Source organism: Lonchura striata, chromosome 6, assembly GCF_050655825.1.
Source record: "Lonchura striata isolate lonStrDom1 chromosome 6, ASM5065582v1, whole genome shotgun sequence".
NCBI lineage: Eukaryota > Metazoa > Chordata > Aves > Passeriformes > Estrildidae > Lonchura > Lonchura striata.
Genome location: NC_140708.1, coordinates 10,137,501 through 10,155,469, shown reverse-complemented (window position 1 = coordinate 10,155,469; position 17,969 = coordinate 10,137,501). Strand labels below are relative to the sequence as shown.

The window sequence follows — 17,969 nt, the reverse complement described above, 5'->3', positions numbered from 1 at the left end:
CCTCTGTCCTCTTACCTGTCAGACTTCCCAGGAGCTTTTCAAATGTTAAAAGGCAGAGGAGACCAAAACAAAACATGAGCAGATACCACTTGAAAAATACAATAGGTAAAGACATCACTCCTGCTGAAGGTGACAAAGAGCTATTGGAAAAATATCTTTTCCATGTGTTTGCCAGCCCTGTTGGGAGACTCTTTTGTGATGCCTGTCACTGGTTTTAGGATAAATCTTCATTTTATCTGAACAGATGTAACTGATCTGCAGCTATTCCAATTCATTCATTGCATGCTTGGGATAAAGGAAGGCAGGATCACTCCTCAGCTGAACAGGATAAAGCCTCATTGGGATGAGACTGGTCTCACCCATCAGATTCTCTGGGATATAGATTGTAGGGTTTTTTTTAGAGCCAGCAATGCTTCTGTCATCAGCTTAACCCTTCTTGCCTCTTGCCTCCTTCCTGACTGTCCCTTTTGTCCCTGTCACCACTTCAGCAGGACCTCAGAGAAAACTTACACAAGACAATTTGAATGGTGAAAGGGACAGACATTAAAAAGGAAAGCAAATTCTGTCTCTTATGATAGGGTTTAAAATAAGTTCATTTACTGTTGGATACTGACATTTTCTCAGTTTCATCTAAATCAACAATTCTTCAAAAACTGAGTGGACATGGTGGTATTCAGTCAAATATTAGAACTGACAGCCTTGGAGATTATTTTTATCCTCAATGATTCTATTATTAATTTGGATTCCTAATTTCAATGTGAGTACAATTTATATTTCTTGCTCTTTATTTTTTTTTTTTTTTTTTTTGGCAGTGTCATTGTTTTATTCAGAAAAGTGCAAAAGGAGGGTTGGGCTTTCTTGCCCCTCCTAGATTGTTCCAGGTGAATATTCTGCTGCTCCTGAAAATGTGGTTGGGCTGCCTCTCTCCCATGCCTGGGAAGGGCAGAAGGAGCTGCTGATGCTGGAGTCATGGAAAACAACAACTGTGTACACAGAGTTTCTAGTTCAGGCAAAAATCTGTCATTTTAATGCAAAATAAGAACAGAAATCTGAATGTAACTGAATTAAATTCTTGTAGTTTGAAATTGTGAAATGCCTTCATTTAGGTACAAGGTTTGTTCTCTTTTTTTAATTTTTTTTTTGTTGATTTATGGCAATGTTTTCTCTTAATTATCCTCTGTTTTCTAGTTGATGAAAAATAGACTAAGAATGAGCACTCTTTGAAAAAGAAAAAAATCTCTTGAGCAGAATTTATTTAAAGCCACCTTAGCACTGTTAAAGCTCCTAAGAGCCACTTCAGGGCACAGGCAGCTTCTTAGGGACATTGGGCCTGTTTGGAGAGAGAGGGGAAATTCCACTTCTGTTTGAAATCAAGGAAAATTTAGCTGAGCTGGGTCCAGAGTCAGGCAATGATCAAATTCCCTTGCTTTTCTTCTGAAGGAAAAACCATGTAGAATATCCCAAAGAGTGGATATACTTAAATATCTCTCCAAAGATTTTAAACAAACATGGATCAGAAATGAAAGTATTGTAAATGCAGGTGAACCCGATGGGAAGAAATTATGATGTCCAACTTCAATTCAGAAGGCTGAATGATTTCTTTATTATAACTATGTTAAAATACACTAATATATTATATGAAGGAAGATATTAAAACTACATACCTACTTTCTCTAACTACCATATCTAACTCACAACTTGTGACCCTGTTTGCCAGAGTCCAGCCCCAGGTGGGTTGGATTGGCCATCAGGTTCAAACAATCCTCACTAGAATCCAATCAAGCACTCACCCCAGGTAAACAATTCTCCAAACACATTCCACATGGGAAAACAAGGAGCAGAAATAGAAATTGTTTTCTCTTTCATTTCTCTCTGTGCACCTCTTTGGAAAAACCTGTGAGAGAAAGAAATGTCCCTGTGACAGAAAGGTCTGGGGATGTCTTGGAGCAGGAAATGCATGTGGTGACTGGACATGGCTGGACAGTGCCCAGGCAGAAAGGGACCTGGGGGCACTGGTCCACAGCCGGCTGAACATGGGCCAGCAGTGTGCCCTGGTGGCCAGGAAGGCCAGTGGCTCCTGGCCTGGATCAGGAATGGTGTGGCCAGCAGGAGCAGGGAGCTCATTCTGCCCCTGCACTCAGCACTGGTGAGGGCACACCTCGAGTGCTGTGTCCAGCTCTGGCCCCTCAGTTTGGGAAGGACGTTGAGACGCTGGAGCGCGTCCAGAGGAGGCACCGAGGGTGGAGAGGGGCTGGGAACACAAACCCTGTGAGGAACGGCTGAGGGAGCTGGGGGTGCTCAGCCTGGAGAAAAGGAGACTCAGGGGTGACCTTGTCACTCTCTACAGCTCCCTGAAAGGTGGCTGTGCTCAGCTTGTGTTGGTCTCTTTCTCCAGGCAGCACTGACAGAACTAGAGGGACATGGTCTAAAGGTGCTCCAGGGGAAATGTAGGTTGGATATTAGGAAAACATTTTTCACAGAAAGAGTCATAAAGTTCTGGAATGGCCTGAGGAGGTGGTGGAGTCACCATCCCTGGATGTGTTTAAAAAAAGATTGGATGTGGCACTGGGTGCCAGGGTTTAGTTGAGGTGTTGGGGCTGGGTTGGACTCGATCTTGGAGGTCTCTTCCAACCCTGTGATTCGGTGAACCTGTTGAGGTTCCAAACATTCTGGTGCTTGCCCTGAGCCCCTGATTTTGTCTTTTATGAGGACAGGCTGAGGGAGCTGGGGCTGCTCAGGCTGGAGAGGAGCCCCAGCAATTCCCCCTGCACAGGAGGCACAACTTCTTCCCTGGGCAGTGCCAGCCCTGAGCACATTGTGCACAGAGCCTGGGGGCTCTCCTCCCTGGGGCTGGGGCAGAGCTGTGTGCACACAATGCTGTGCCCTGGGCTCTGGGATGGCCCTGCTGGAGCAGGGAGGTGCCACCAGCTGCCCACTCCACTCCTCCAGCCTGTGACAAACACACCCAGACCAGCACCGAGCACTGACACCAAAGCAGGGCTGTGGGGCTGAGATTAAATCAGCTGATGCTGCCCAAAAGCACAGCTGAAGCGGGAGGTGGGTGGACACCACCAGGCCTTTTTTGGATAATTTGAGATACTCCCAATGCTTTATCCATGCAGAGGACTTTGCCAAGTACCCAATTTCAAACACAGGGGTTTTGCTTTCACCTGTAAATTCTAGTGTAGGAAGACACGAGTTAATTTTGCTCCAATTAAAGTTGGAGAACGGCAGTGCTGACGGTGGGGACTGAAGTTTTCCTCTTGGATATTCCAGGGTTTTTATTTCTATTTTTAATGAACTATTATAATGAGCTAAAACAAATGGCAATGCTTGCCAGAAGCTTCGCAGTGTACTTGCTAATGGGAGAATGAAAATAGATTTGGAATTGTTTGTAGAAGTCTCTGGATTAAATGTGTTTATTTTTGAGTGACTTACCTCCCTGTCTGAATATTAACAGTACATTCACAAAACCCTGTCTTATTTACCAGTGGCCTAAGGAGCCAAATCATTTCCTGCTGCTGAGCAATTTTATTGCTAGAGTATTGATTTTACCAAGTTTTCTACATAACCATATGGTCAAGATATTTGAAGGTGAGAGGCCATAAAGTGGAACAAATATCTCTGAGGTTTCAGGTTTTGTTCTTTGCAGTTATCAACCCCATTTTACATAATTTAAAACAAATTATTTTTATGAGCAGGTAGAAATGATAAATCATAGCAAATACTCGTATTTATTAGCAGAGACCTTCCCTTCTCTCCAAATGGTGCTTTTACAAGGTCACATCCAGAGCAGGAGTTTCCAAAAGGGACCGTGTAGTGGAAGCAGAGCCTGAGAGCTTCCAGTGCTCTCAGCTGCAGCACCTCCACTGAGAATGTTTTGTACAGCCATCCCTGCACCTGGGTTTGGGGCTTTGAACAAACTGGAGTTTTTGTGTGAGACCTGTCTTTTTACATTGACTCTGAAAGGAATGAGGGACTTGTCTTTACAAACTGTGGGTCTGCTGGTGAATAAAGCTGGATACTGAGAGATAAAAGAAACAATGGGAAGGATTCCACTGATTGATAAATGGAATGAGAGATGTGTCTTTATAAACTGTACTGCTGATAAATAAAAATGGATACTGAGAGATGAAAGAAACAATGAGAAGAACTATATATTCCATAAAGAATTCCACTGAGTGGAATTCAAGGAAAAGACAAGGAAAAGATAAAGGGGGCGTTATACATTAGAAGGGGGTCTTAAATATTAGATTTTTCAGGGAATCTCTACCTTTCAAGTACCTCAGCCAATGGGGAAAGAGAGAGGGACATGTGGCCAGGAAATTAGGGTAAAAAGGAGGCATTCCCCAAGGAAATACCCCATGGCCTCTCCCTTTATTCGAATAAATTACAGGACTCCTCTCTCTCCTTTTTGGACATAAACCTCTGATGCTTGTGGATTAATTATCCTGACAACTCCTTTGGTTAGAATGAAAACCTCTGTCACAGAAATGCTGGAGAGAACTTCAGCACTGCATTTGGACCACTCCCAGAGGAGCAAACCATAAGCAAATGGTTTCTTTAAAGAATCCAGCTTCTCTTCATTCGTATTCAATTCCATGGTCATTTTCCTGTGGTAGAGACAGGAAAATGAGGGTTATCTCAGCTGCTGGGCTGGCTGCTTGTAGAGCAGGCTTTAATTCTGTCTGGGTTCAGCTGGAGCCTCTCTAACTGGGCCAGGGAGCCACTGGCTCACCCCTGAGCAGGAGATTTGCTCTTTGAGATGATGCACCTGAGGACCCATTTTTCATCATGGAAAGATCCAGCCTCTCATTGTGGTTGGGCCAATTTCCCAAGCAGTTGGACTTGGCTGTGCTCTGGTTGGAGAGCACTTAGGTGTGACTGAGAATCTGGAATAAAGGCTGCATGTAAAGAGAGGAACAAGCTCCTGCCAGATGGGAGCACAGTGCTGCCAGGGTGGGGGGTGCAGTGTGACCTGCTCTGTGTGAGAGAGTAAAAGCACCACTAGCAGTGTTTTTTCTCCCAAAACCAGGAGATCCTTCCTTAGTGCTGTGGGTTGGCACTCAGGAGGTGTGGGTGTGGATGTGGATGTGGCTGTGGGCACCTTTCATGACTGATGAAGTCAGAACAATACTTCTGACCTCCCCAGTGCCGTTTCCACCCAAAGGTGCTACTCCATGACCTTACCACCCATATCTTTTTTTTTTTTTTTTTTTGTTGTTGTCACTTTTTGAATCATGATATCACAGAGACATTAATGTTGGAAAAGACCTCCAGGATCATCCAGTTCAACCTTGGACTGATTCCACCATGTTCATGATCCATTCTTAGCGCTCTTAATTGCTTGCACCTGCTTTTTATTTTCACTTTGGACTTTTTCCTCTTTTTTTTTTTTTTTTAATATTTGCGTTTTCTTTCTGGAGAAGGAAAAGTGCCATCACCAAAAACAGATTTCTCCTAGGAGAAAATGTGTCCCCACATTACTGTGACATGCAGAGATCTGTATGTCAGATGAGAGCAGAGATCTATATAACAGATGATAGCAAAATGATTTTGTTTCATTCCATTCTGAGCATGAATAGCACCTCCCAATTTTTCATTCCTACAGGCTCTCACTCTGGGACTCTTCAACAACTCTGCCAGAGTATGAGGAAGGCTCAGAAGTCCATGTGAGTGTTTACCTTCACAAATGTGGGTTACAAAAACAGCCATTAGCTCTCCACCCCTTTTTAAATCCGAGAGAACCGATACAATAGGGAACACTGATGGCAAAGAGAGGAAACCGTGGCAGAGGGAGGCAAAAATAAAACCATCAGAAAGAAGATGAAAAAGCGCAGCAGGTAGGAGTGAATTGTCAGTGTCTGACTCCTCGGGAGCAGTGGCAATTTATAACGCGGTGACTCAGCCGGAGTCTGCAAGGAGGAGAGCGCAGCGCTGGCTCCCGCTTTGATCCCTGCCTCTCGGAGGGTTTGGATGCAGCAGGGACTGTGACTCACCACAGGACTGGGACAGATCCCACCCAGTTCTGGATCCCAGCAGCTCCAGACCGCCGGGCCTTTCCCTATTAACCCCCTGGCATCACCTAATGTTGGAACTCAACATGTCCCTCAGGCATATTTGGAGGTTCCAGGCCCAGGTCAGAAGCATTTGAGACCCTGGCAGGCAGCTGGAAACAGCTGTGATTTTGAGTTTGGGCCATGGAATGATTTACCAACCTTGCAGGAAGAACAAGAAGTCACAAAAGTTTAAATATTATAGTAAAAGTAGTTACAAAGTAGAGGGAAGAATTTTTTAGTATTGTACAAGGGGGTTTTAACACCTGCACAGGGGGTTTTTACTTTGTACATGAGGGTCAGAGGTTTTAAGATGGAGGAATGTAGGCCGGTCCTGTTCCTCCTCTTTCTTCTTCCTTACCTCCATGTTCTTGGTGATGTTGGCACTTATGGATTGGTTTGAATAGAAAAGCACCATTTAATATAGGTAGTAGGTATTGGGAAAAAACTATAAATATATCACACATAATGTACCATATAAAAGACAGCAGCAGCCCTGGGCAGGGAGAGAAGAAGCAGTCGGGGTCAGAGAGGATGTCAGGGTGTGTGTGTGCCTCTGCCTGATCTGTGAGCAAACCACAGGTTGCTGAGTTTTCTTTGGAAGCTCGGGTTGGAGGAGAGACTTTTCCACCACACAGAACCCCTGAACCCAGCCGGGGTTCTGACAACCTAACAAACACATTTTCCAGCCCTATTCCTCTGCCTTCTTGGTGGTTTTGGTGCCTTTGCAGGTCTAATCTGCGTTCCAGAGATAAAGGGGTATTAAGGAGGTACGGAGAGCTCTGCCTGTGGTAATTGCAGAGCCAGTTTTAAAATTGCATGAGGTTTACAAAGCTGGGAGAAGTTACTAGAGCACGGCTGAAATGAGGTGATCATAAGCACCCGTGCTGTATTGATTAATGCTCTCATGTGCAAGATAAGGCCAAGGATCCTGTACCTGCTGTACTGCTTTTATCTGCTGTGCCTAATTGGAGTTTTACCCTGGATTTTACATATTCCATCAGTAATGAGTTAATTGTATATGCCAAATGGATAATGAAGTTATTAGCAGTGTGCCTGAAAACCACAGAGGAATTATCCAGGAGGCTGCTTTCTGCTCTGGGTCCTGGCTGGTTTGATATTAAATTGATATTAATTTGAACACTAATGTCACACTGTTGTATATTGTGCAAACACTCAGCTTTGCTCAGCTGTATTTTCTCCGTTCCTTGGCTTAAGGTGGCTTTCTGTAGAGGAAGGGGAAGTCTTGTTTGCCCATGAGGAGCATGGCAGTGGGAGGCCCAGCTGCATGTTTTAGCTTAGGTGAAAGATAAAAAAAAAAAAAAAGGTAAATCCTAAGGGAAGAGCTCTGCTCTAAAGCCTGTCAGTGCAATCTGCCAGAGAGCCTGGGATTTGGGCTTGGAAAAATCCCATTGCAGTAATCCATTAATCCATGGAATTACCTGTAAGCTTTTCAATATGAGGAAGTCCTTCGATGAGATGCCATTTTTTTTTTTTTTTAAATTTGTATTTAACATTTATGGCTCCTTCTGGTGGTTGATTTTCTTTTATCCACTGCCCTCTACAGGTCGCATGGATGGAGTTAGACAGGGAGATGAGGTTGCAGCAGTGGCTGGCTCTGGCTTTAAAAGAACTGCAGAGATGCTCTCAGTGCTGTTTTCCATGCTCTCTGGGAAAGGAAAAAATACTTACAGTGGGAGAAGTTCGGGTTTTAATAAAGTGATGGGAAATTCCAGCTTTTATGGGTACAAAAGCAGGATACAGCATTCCCTCCTAAAAGCCTCCCTGCTTTATTCCAGGTGATAAGAGCTATGCCACAACACTATCAGTGCATCAAATGTTTATCTGTTTATCCCTTCTTGGTGTATTCTTGTTAAAAACTATTTCCAGGGAGAGATCGTCCTTGTGGATGAACTGAGAAATGCTGCTGAACCTAAAAGTCTTGCTCTGAGTAAAAGTAGGGGTGAATTCCCAGCTCCTTGTGGTTCCCATCTCCTCACTGGGCTCTGGGGGCTTTTCCCTCCTCTGGAGACTGGGAACAACTGGTTTTCCATGGATTTTCCTTACATTTAATGCACAGGAAGTGAAACTGCAGCACGTCCCTTCATAGGGATATTTGGGAATCACTCTCCTCTATCTTGGCTGCAGCTTTCCTGAAGTGATTTGCATCTTAATAGCTTTGATGCTGCTATCAAAGGATTTTGGGGGAAGGACAAAAAGGCAGCAGCGTGGAATGATTATGTGAACCTCTCTTCCCAGAGAAACTCGGCAGAAAATAGAAATATTGGCTTTAAATCATGCCAAGGATTCAGTTCAGGCTTTGCTGTGCCCGCTGGTGCTTGGCATCACTCTGAGAAATGAATATGAATTCAGATTTAGCTCTTTAGTGGGCACCACTCATCAGAACTGCTGCAATCCCAGTGATTGGACAGTCAGGGCTGTTGGTGTTGAGTTAGGAAAACTATCCCAGACTTCTCTGGGCACCCTTCTGTGAGGTGTTTTTAAGATATTGTGGTGTATCTTTAAAGTTAAATCAACGCTGGTTGGAGCATGGGGGCTTATCCTGAGCCAACATCCAGCAAGGGAATTTTTGGATGGACTAAAGTGTTGGAGAAGTTCCTGCTGGGGATCCCACATGTCTCCAACAATGTCTAATCATGCAGACTGTCTGCAGCCTGGGGCCTGCTGGAACAGCCACACCATCCCTGGATTTCATGGTTCTATCCCCCAGGAGTAGTTTCCATGCTCCCAGAGCTTCCTGCAGTGCAGACCAGTGTGCAGGGGACAGTGAGGGACAGTCCTTCAGAAGTGACCTGAACTGGAGCACTCTCCCACATCAGTATCTCCATCCTCACCAGGAGAACAGGATTAATCCCAGATCTCCGGTGCACTAATTACATAGCCTCTGTAGATTTATATATGATCCTTATCTCCATGATTTGTCTCTCCCATGCACACCCTTTAATTTATTTTCCCTGTGCAAAAGATAGAGTTATAGGTAATTTTAAAGGTTCTGTGGTTGGTGCTTTGGTTGAATTGTATCTCAGCACTGGGGAATTTCTCCTCAAGGTGGATTTGTTCCTAAATGATCCTCCCTAAAAGACTCTCCCTAAAGTTCCTGCAGCTGTGCAGTGATACAAGAAAAGGCCCAGAGGTAACCAGAGCTGGCTCTGCTCACCATGGCACCCGGAATTTGTCAGCTGGGTTTGAAACTTAGCTGGGCATGATGGAGGGGGAAAAAGAATTTCCATTGATCTGCAGCTTTGCATTCTTCTTAATTTTCCAGTTGGTTAGGGATTTGGGGTGTCACAGAAGAATTTGTCTGGTATCAAAATCTTGAAGCACAAATAAGCCACTGCAAGTTGTCACTTAGAGCAAAATGTTCTGTTATGGTGAGGTCTGTGGGATTTAAACAGAAAGGAGGGTGAAAATGTTGGCCACTTTGCAGGAGTTTTGAGCACAGAAATGAGGGTAAGGAGAGGGTAAAATATCCAGGGAGAATCAATCCAAATAACTTCAAGTCCCAGTAGGATAGAAAAGGCTGGGTGAGTACATTTAGGATGTAGGCAAATACAGGATAGAGATCTGTGCTCATGAGTTACAGACTCTCTGAGAGAATGGGAAAAGAATGTTCCTTCCTTGGACTTCAGCAGGAATTTCTCCATGGAAAGGCTGCTCAGGCCTTGGCAGGGCTGCCCAGGGAGCTTTGGGGTGCCCATCCCTGGAGGTGTCCCAGGAAGGGCTGGAGGTGGCAGTCAGTGCTCTGGGCACTGGGCACAGCTGGGACTCCATGGGCTGGCAGGGATTTTCCAAGATGAAGGATTTTATAATTCCATTATTCTTTTCTCTAGTATTTTCCCAGACAGCAGCTCTTGTCCTCAGCAGCTGCTGTTGAAAGCTCTTGATTGGCTTTGTCCTCTCAGCTCCTTGGCTGCTCCTCTGCCTGTCCCTGTGCACTGGGATGTGCCAGGGATGATCAGCTCTGAAATTCTGGTGGTGCTTTACATTGGCCTCAAGCCCTATTTGCATTCCTGGGCTTCCCACTGGCACTTGGGATTGCACTGCCTTCACCCAGATCGTGGCCATCCCAATATTTGGGGAGAAGTGTCTGGGGGTTTTATTGCTGCACTAACAGAGCCAAGTTTTCTGAGGGCAGATGTTGAGAGGTTGATAATTTAGGTGTCAGCATCAGCCTGAAAGCCTCTGCCAAGAACACATCAGCTTTAAGCCAGAGCAGGACAAAATGTGTAGAATTTGTTAATTGCAGGCTGTTGGATTTTTGGATCAGAGCTGACTTTTACAGGGAAGAGAGTCAGGTCTAATTTTGCTCTCATTTTCCCCAGGTAATTGTGTCAGTCAGGATACATTTCCCACATATACATTGCTCTTCCCATTAATTCTACCCACAGATGTCATTGCTGTGTAACTCCCTCCCTGCACGCCTTTCTGTGGTGACAGGGTGGTATAAATCCTAATGTTCTCCTTATAAGATATAACAGAAGTGGATTAAAAGCAGTTCCTCTTGGCTGAGCACTCAGCTCATGGAATTCTTCTGCCTTCACATGAGTAGAGAGTACCCAGAAACACAGAAAAGGACATTGCTGCCCACCCAGAGAGGCACTAACAGATCCCTCAGGACGCTGTCAAGTGTCTACACCTTCATTTATCACTTCCTTGGCATACCCTTGAACAGGATTTACAACTGGCAGAGCCCTAGGTTCACATAAATGTATTTATGAAATAAAATGCAGCAGGGAAATACAGTTCTCTTTAATTCCTGATCCCTTGGAACCTTGTTTCCTTTCTGAGCCTCTGTTCAGGATGAAAACAGAGAGCTGCCCAGCTCCAGCAGTGCCTGGCTCACTTGGCCATTGATGCATAATTTTGTTTGGGGTTGTAATTGGTGCTTAAGGCAGTAATTAATACAAAAATATGCAATTTGCCACATTTTAGCTGAGGTTATTCAGACTGGGGAGCAGAGGATCTGGAAGGGAGGGTGGAGGCCCTGGGATGGGCAGGAATGGCAGAAGCCTGGGCTGGGTGGGAAAGGTGACCACAGGGACACTGGCTTATGCTCTCTGTTCTCAGCAGCACAGAGGCTTCTGATTTTGGGGAAGCAAGAGCCCTGAGGCCCTGCTGGAAATGCACCCTGGGCTGGCCAGGGAGGTGAGCTGGAGGATCTCGTTGGCAGAGGAGCCACAGCAGGAACAGAGAGTGAAGGCTCACCCAGCTGAGCATGGGGCAGACAAAAGGACAGATTGTTGGGATCAGAAGAGTAAAGTGGAATTAAGGCTGTGTCTGAGTGAAAATGAGAGGAGTGCATCTCTGCAATGAGAAGGGGCTGCCTGGTTCTGCAGGAACAGATGGCTGGGGTGTGTGGAGCCCAGGCTGAGGCACTAACAGGAGACACTGGGATGTCTCCTCTGTCCCACCATGCCCAGAGCAGGGCTCCCCCAGCACTGCCTCACATCCAGATAATTCCAGCATTGTGGCCAAATGAGCATGGACTGACAGGAACAGGGACTGGCAAGTGGAGCAGTAGCAACTTGAGTTCATCCCAGGTCTGGTCCTTCAGCAGCCAAGATCCTCCAGCTCACCTCCCTGCCCAGCTCTGGGTACACTTCCAGCAGCACATCTAGCCTGATTTTGCCCCAAAATCTTTCCAGGGCTGTTGTTACCCCAAAATCTTTCCATAGGAATCTCTGGGGGAGTCCATTTGACTTTCCTGCTACACTTCTGCAATATCAAAAATTATATTCTCCCCAGCCTGCAGTGTCTTTGAATTTCCCTCCAAGCCTGGAAGGAACCTTGCCCAGAGAGGTTTGAATTCACCAACCCTGGAAGTATTCCAGGCCAGGCTGGATGGGACTTGGAGCAGCCTGGGACAGTGGAAGGTGTCCCTGCCCATGGCAGGGGTGGTACTGGATGGGATTTAAGGTCTCTTCCAACCCTAATCACTTGGGGATTCTGTCTATAAAGAGAAGATGTTCAGGGAATTGGAATAACAAAAGGCTTTTCCTGCATTTGATTTTGCTTTGCAAGAGGAATGATGCTGAAATGCACACAGCAGTGTTTGCTGCAAATTAAGGGATAAGGCCCAAGGTACAGGACACTTTTTCTCTGTCCTTTGCTCCGTGATTTGGCAGCTGAGGTACAAAATATTCCTTCACTGGCATCTTTCCCGATCCCCCCCACATCCCCCCTGAGTTTTGGAATCTTGAGTTTAAGCAAAGAAATAGCAAAAAGTGTTTTTTAATGAGAAGCTTGAAAAACGAATGGGCGGAATTCAGAGCTCTGTGGAGGTTTTCACCCTTCCCATTTTATTTTGTGGTGCTGCTTAGAGTTTATAAAGTCAGTGTGAATAAACAGGAGAGTCCCTGCAGGTGGGTGAGCTAGGGAAGATGGGATTAGGGATAAAAGAGCTGAGCCAGCTTGCTGTTCCCTGTCCCTTTTGCCACCTCTTATTCTCCAGCTCTCCTGCAGAGTCCTGGCATTATAGCTATCCAAACTTTGATTTCGCCAGCAAAGTCAAAAGGAATTTAAAGCTGAACAGACTTGGGAGTGAATCTTAAAGGAGTCATAAAGCATTTATATTTTGCAGGCAGAAGGATCTGAAAGAAGCTGAAGTGTCGTTGGCTTAGTCTGTCATCAAATCAGTCTGGGAAGTTTTCCTTGGATGAAGCTGGAAAAGCCATTGCTGTGAGGGGGGATCAAAGGCAGCAGCTCGAGCAGGGGAGTTTGGCTTTTGGCTTCATGCTTACTGCTGGGTTTGGGCTGTTGGATGTGTTCAGCTGCTTTAATTACCAGGATAAAGCCATGGAATAATGAACCCATCCTTAGATGTTGATTAAGGAATAATCTTTGTCAGATTTTTCAGTGTGACAGGGCAGTGACATGGTGAAATTGTAAATGGTTTGTTCAGCATTTGAAAAAATCTGTCTAGAACAGGCTGGGAGGTGGCATCAGACACCAACCCTGGGATGGGGCCAGCTGCTTGAGCAGAGAATTGTTTTTAAACCATGGAATTCTGGAATGGTTTGGGTTGGAAGGGATTTCAAAGCCCATCCAATCCCACCCCTGCCATGGTCAGGGACACCTTCCACTGTCCCAGGCTGCTCTAAGCCCCAAAGTCCAGCCTGGCCTTGGGCACTGCCAGGGATCCAGGGGTAGCCACAGCTGCTCTGGGCACCCTGTGCCAGGGCCTGCCCACCCTGCCAGGGAATAATTTCTTCCCCATATCTCACCTAAATTTTCCCTCTTTCAGTTGGATCGCATTCCTCCTTGTCATGTCCCTGCAGTTTCCCATGATGACTAAACTTTAAAAAATTTTCATCCTCACAATTTTTAACTTTAAAAAGTTAAATAACTTAATTTGTGCAGGAACATGGAGGACTTGGCCAAAAAAAAAAAAAAAAAAAAAAAAAAAAAAAAAAAAAAAGAGCTTGTAGTTCTCCAAACAAATAGATACATTCAGAACAGTCCTTGGAGTGAAACTTTTACCTCCCTCAATTTAATAAAGAACTCAAAAACCTATGACTGTGATTCTGTACTGCACAATTCAGTGGCAGGAGAATTTAATATGTATTCAGTCTATTCATTTTTGCACCTGTGAGCCACCAAAGTGTGTGGTTTGTGACGGCTATGAAAGCACCTCTCCATTTCTCCCCAGGAGAACATTTGTCTCAGAAATTATTACAAGGCAGGCAGGAGTTTCAGAGGGCAACTTTCAATTTTTTTCTTTTTTCTTAGTTGCTTTTTGCATGGCTTGCATTCCTTTAAAACAAAGGGTGGTGGGGGGAAACTGCTGAATGCAGCAAAATCAGGTTATGAGAGATGTAGTAAAAGATTTTGTGCCTGTGGAATAATTTTTCCAAATATTTTTCTCAGAGTTAGATGGGATACGGGCTATATTTTAACAAATTAAACAACCTCATCTACCCCAGCCCTTTCTGCTCTAAAAGCCTGGCTATTTAATCCAAACAGTGGAAGTCATGTAGGAAAATGAAAATAAAATAAAATTTAGTGGTTTCTCTTTTAGGTGTAAACATGGGAATTCCTCCCTAATCTCAGCTTTAAAATTGTGCTGTGGTGCCAGGAACCTTTCACAATCAAATCACACTTCACTGCTTCATTTTCCATTGTCTGCTTCTTGCTGAGACCAAAGTTTGGGCCTGCACTAAGTAAGGTTTTCATTCTGAAGCTCAGTATGAATGAAAGAAGTGCCAAGAGTCAGAGCTACCAAACTCTTCCACTAAGAAAACCCAAGAGTGCTTTCATTGATATTTAATTTGATAAGTAAAACCCAAGGCTTACCCACTGTCATGCTCCAAGCAGCTCCAACATTCTTCATAAAATCTCTTCTTTTGGTAAATAAGTCATTGCTGCTGATATTAATTAATCTTGCCCCTATAAAGTTGTTTTTTTTGGGTTTTTTTTGTTGTTTTGGGGTTTTTTTTTGTTTGGTTTTGTTTTCTTTTTTCTTTTTTTTTAAGTTATGAAACAAGACATCAAAGAGTCACGAATCAGTTTTCCTTCCTTGAAAAATAAATACTAAATTTCTCTTTGAAGTGGAATCAAAGCCTGGGAGTCTGCAGCTGATTTGAGAACCAAGACAGGTATCCTCTGAGAGAGGCAAATCCCAGGTTTGGTAGTGACAGAGACATCTTTTTTTAAATACTTGTGTTTCTTCTGATTTTCCCCTAACTTAAGGCAGTTTTAGTCACCAAGAGTCTGCAGCTCATGGATTTCTGTGTTTACGTTGCAAAGGAAATGCAAGCAGAGCAAAGAAAGATTGGATCTGTTCTACCACATCACCTTTAACACGCAAAGGAAAAATAATGTAAATAATCGAACCCAAAGCTTCTAAAAATACCTTGAGAAGTGTTTGAGTGACACAGAAACTTCCCCTTGGATTTGAAGGGAAAGGAGGCACCAGGAAAATCCATCTTATTTCACTGCTTGGGGGACTGGCAGCTTGGTGCTGGTTTGGTGAATGGAACTGAGCAATGATGAGTGATTAAAAATATTGTGACACATCTGCATATAATTGTAAATACTGAAAAATAGATTCATATTTCCTTGGGGGCTTCCCAAATCTTTGCCTTAGCAATGTTATTTCATAGACTCACAGAATCCCAGAATAATTTGGGTTGGGAGGGACCTTAAATCCCATCCAGTGCCACCCCTGCCATGGGCAGGGACACCTTCCACTGTCCCAGGCTGCTCCAAGCCCTGTCCAGCCTGGCCTTGGGCACTGCCAGGGATCCAGGGCAGCCACAGCTGCTCTGGGCACCCTGTGCCAGGGCCTGCCCACCCTGCCAGGGAACAATTCCTTCCCAAAGGAATTCCTTCCCAATATCTTGCTTGAATTTCTGCCCTTTCTGTTTGAAGCCTCCTTGTCCTGTCCTTCCAGTTCCTGATGAAAAATCCCTCTCTGAAGCTTCCCCACTTCAAATATTGTCAGGACTTCTTTCAGGTACTGGAAGGAAATTTAAGATAAACTGCTCTTTTTTTCCTGCTAGCTGTCATCCTTGAAGCTGCACAAGAGTCCTGCTGCTTTATTGTCCTGGTGGGGTTTATATTTCTTAGGGTTCTGGTGGGTTTTATGCTCCTGTTTTTGTCTCAGATTCCCAAGTCCTCCCTCCTTTTAGCCCTAATTTTGTCTGTCAGTTGTTGAATGAAGGTAAAATCTAGCTGCAGACTTTCTTGGATAATTCCAGTAATTTTTTGGCTCATTATGGTCATGTTTTGCCTTTCTTAGGGTTAAGAGTCATTGTCACCTCTTCTCTATTTCTTCCAAAAACCAGAGATTTGATAAAGGGCTTTCAGAGGTGGGATCCAGGCAGGGAGCAGTGCTGTGGGGGATGCAGCTCCCCCTCACCTCTCACTTCCCATCTTCCCATGTGTCGCTGACCTGTGACAGCAAGTAGAGAGCTGTGGCTATTAGTGGGAGTTGTGCCAAAAGATGGGTGGATTTATGGCAGCAGAGCAAGTCAAGTTGATCAGGAGCACCCCACAACCTCTGTTCTTCTCCAAGTGTGTGTCTGCCTCCCCTCAACCCACAGTGGGATCAGGAAACCTGACAAACCCAGCTTTGAATCCCACAGCTCTTCCCTCCAGCTTCCATGTTCATCTTTGGACTGTGACCCCAAGAAATAAAATAATGCTAGTGCTGAGGTTTGTTTTTCAGATGTTTGGGTATCAGATGGAGGGTTCATTTCTGGAATTCTGTTTACATCAGGATTTTATGGTAGTGCCACAGTTATGTTCAGGCTAGGATGTATTTCTATACTCTGCTTCTAGGAAGATACTTAATGGCCAAATGCTGATGCTGATGGATAAAAGAGGGAGCGATTTTTATTTTTTAAGTAGAACCTCTCATTTATTTAGTGCTGAACTTCTATCTGACAATGACAGAAAAAAGAGCATGAGAAGGGTTTTAAAGTCCATTAATGGGGGAGAGGCTCATTTTTGTCTCACACACTCCCAATTTGGCCCTGTTTCTGGGAGTGGGAGCAAAAAGTCCCTGCACAGCTGATCCCTTGGAAGAGTGTGGATTATTGCATATTCCAAAGGACTGTTCTAGACAGCTTGTAACCCTGGAATGGGCTTTACAAATGTATTTCTATCTCACAGCTTTCTCCTTGGAAGTGGATGCATTAATAAGGATTGCTTTGGTTTGAAAGACAGGTGCCTGCTAAGGAAGGTAGGAGCCTCCCTTGAAATGGAGAATGTAAACCCCCTCCCTCCCAGTTATTATAATTTTGAAATTAAGGGGCTCTCAGGTAAAGATATGGGAACAGGAATAGCAGTTTCTTAGTAGGAAAATTAAAAATACAAAAGTACAAAAAAAAACAAAAACAAAGAAAAACCAAAACCAAACCCCTGACAGGGTCAGAACAGGCCCTGGCAGCCTGTGGGTCAGGGAGGTGGCTCAGCCCCATCCCAGGGGGGCTCAGCCCTCCTGTAGTGCCAGCTGTGTTTCTGCTGGCGCAGGATCCTGGGCAAGGGGGGAGTTTTCCTCTGGAGCTCCAGGGATGGGGGAGATGGGCCTGGGCTCCTCTGGGAATGCAGTGGGGAAGAAAGCTGCTCCTCTGGGAATGCAGTGGGGAAGAAAGCTGCTCCTCTGGGAATGCAGGGGGAAGAAAGCTGCTCCTCTGGGAATGCAGTGGGAAGGAAGCTGCTCCTCTGGGAATGCAGGGGGCAAAGGCTGCTGTGCTGTTCCATGTATCAGATTATATCCAGGTAGGAATGCTTGGCTCCTCCCCCTGGGTGGAGCATCTCCCAATGAGATGATGTAATTTTCTCAGCCATGCAGGGACACTCACTGGCCCATTAACAGAAGATAATTAGTAATTAATGGCCCATTAACAGCAGAGACCTTCTGGAGGGAGGATTGGTTGTGGAAAAGATAAAGAAAAAACTGTCCAATGAGCAGAAGAGAACTGCCCCATCTCTAAAAGATGGGGCAGTTCATACCCCTCTAACACCCTCAGCCACATCTTTCATTTCCAACCCAAGACAAGGATGTAGCAAACCACAGAACCATCGGGGTTGGGAGACAGCTCCAGGATTATCGAGTCCAACCATTCCTCCAGCACCACCATAACCATGTCCCCAGGGCCACCTCCAGATGCCTCCTGAACACTTCCAGAGAGGGTGGCTCCACCACCTCCCCAGGAAACTTTTTCCAATGTCTGATTACTCTTCCAGGGGAAAATATATATTCTAATATCCAATCAGAGCCTCCCCTAGCTAAATACTGAGCACAGAAATAATAGCAAGGGTTATATTTGTTTCAGGGCTGGTTAGGGTGGGCAATTTCTATTTTAAGGGAAAGAGTCACAATTTGTAAAGCACTTTTTTCTGTCTTAGGTGCTATTTTATTTATTTGGAGTGAGATTTAAGTTCCTT

At 44.9% G+C, this 17,969-nt stretch overlaps 1 protein-coding gene across 15 annotated transcripts in view; it reads left to right on the top strand.

Annotated features, from left to right (window-relative positions):
• Positions 1 to 17,969, top strand: part of LOC110473259 (protocadherin-15) — a 632,634-nt gene that overhangs the window by 272,745 nt on the left and 341,920 nt on the right. For 4 of the 15 annotated variants that reach the window (XM_085583142.1, XM_085583134.1, XM_085583137.1 and 1 more), the window contains one exon: positions 5,612 to 5,672. The exons of the other annotated variants lie outside the window; for them this stretch is intronic. The gene's annotated coding sequence lies outside the window, so the exon portion shown is untranslated. The remainder of the gene's footprint in view (positions 1 to 5,611; positions 5,673 to 17,969) is intronic. 15 annotated transcript variants of the gene reach the window in all.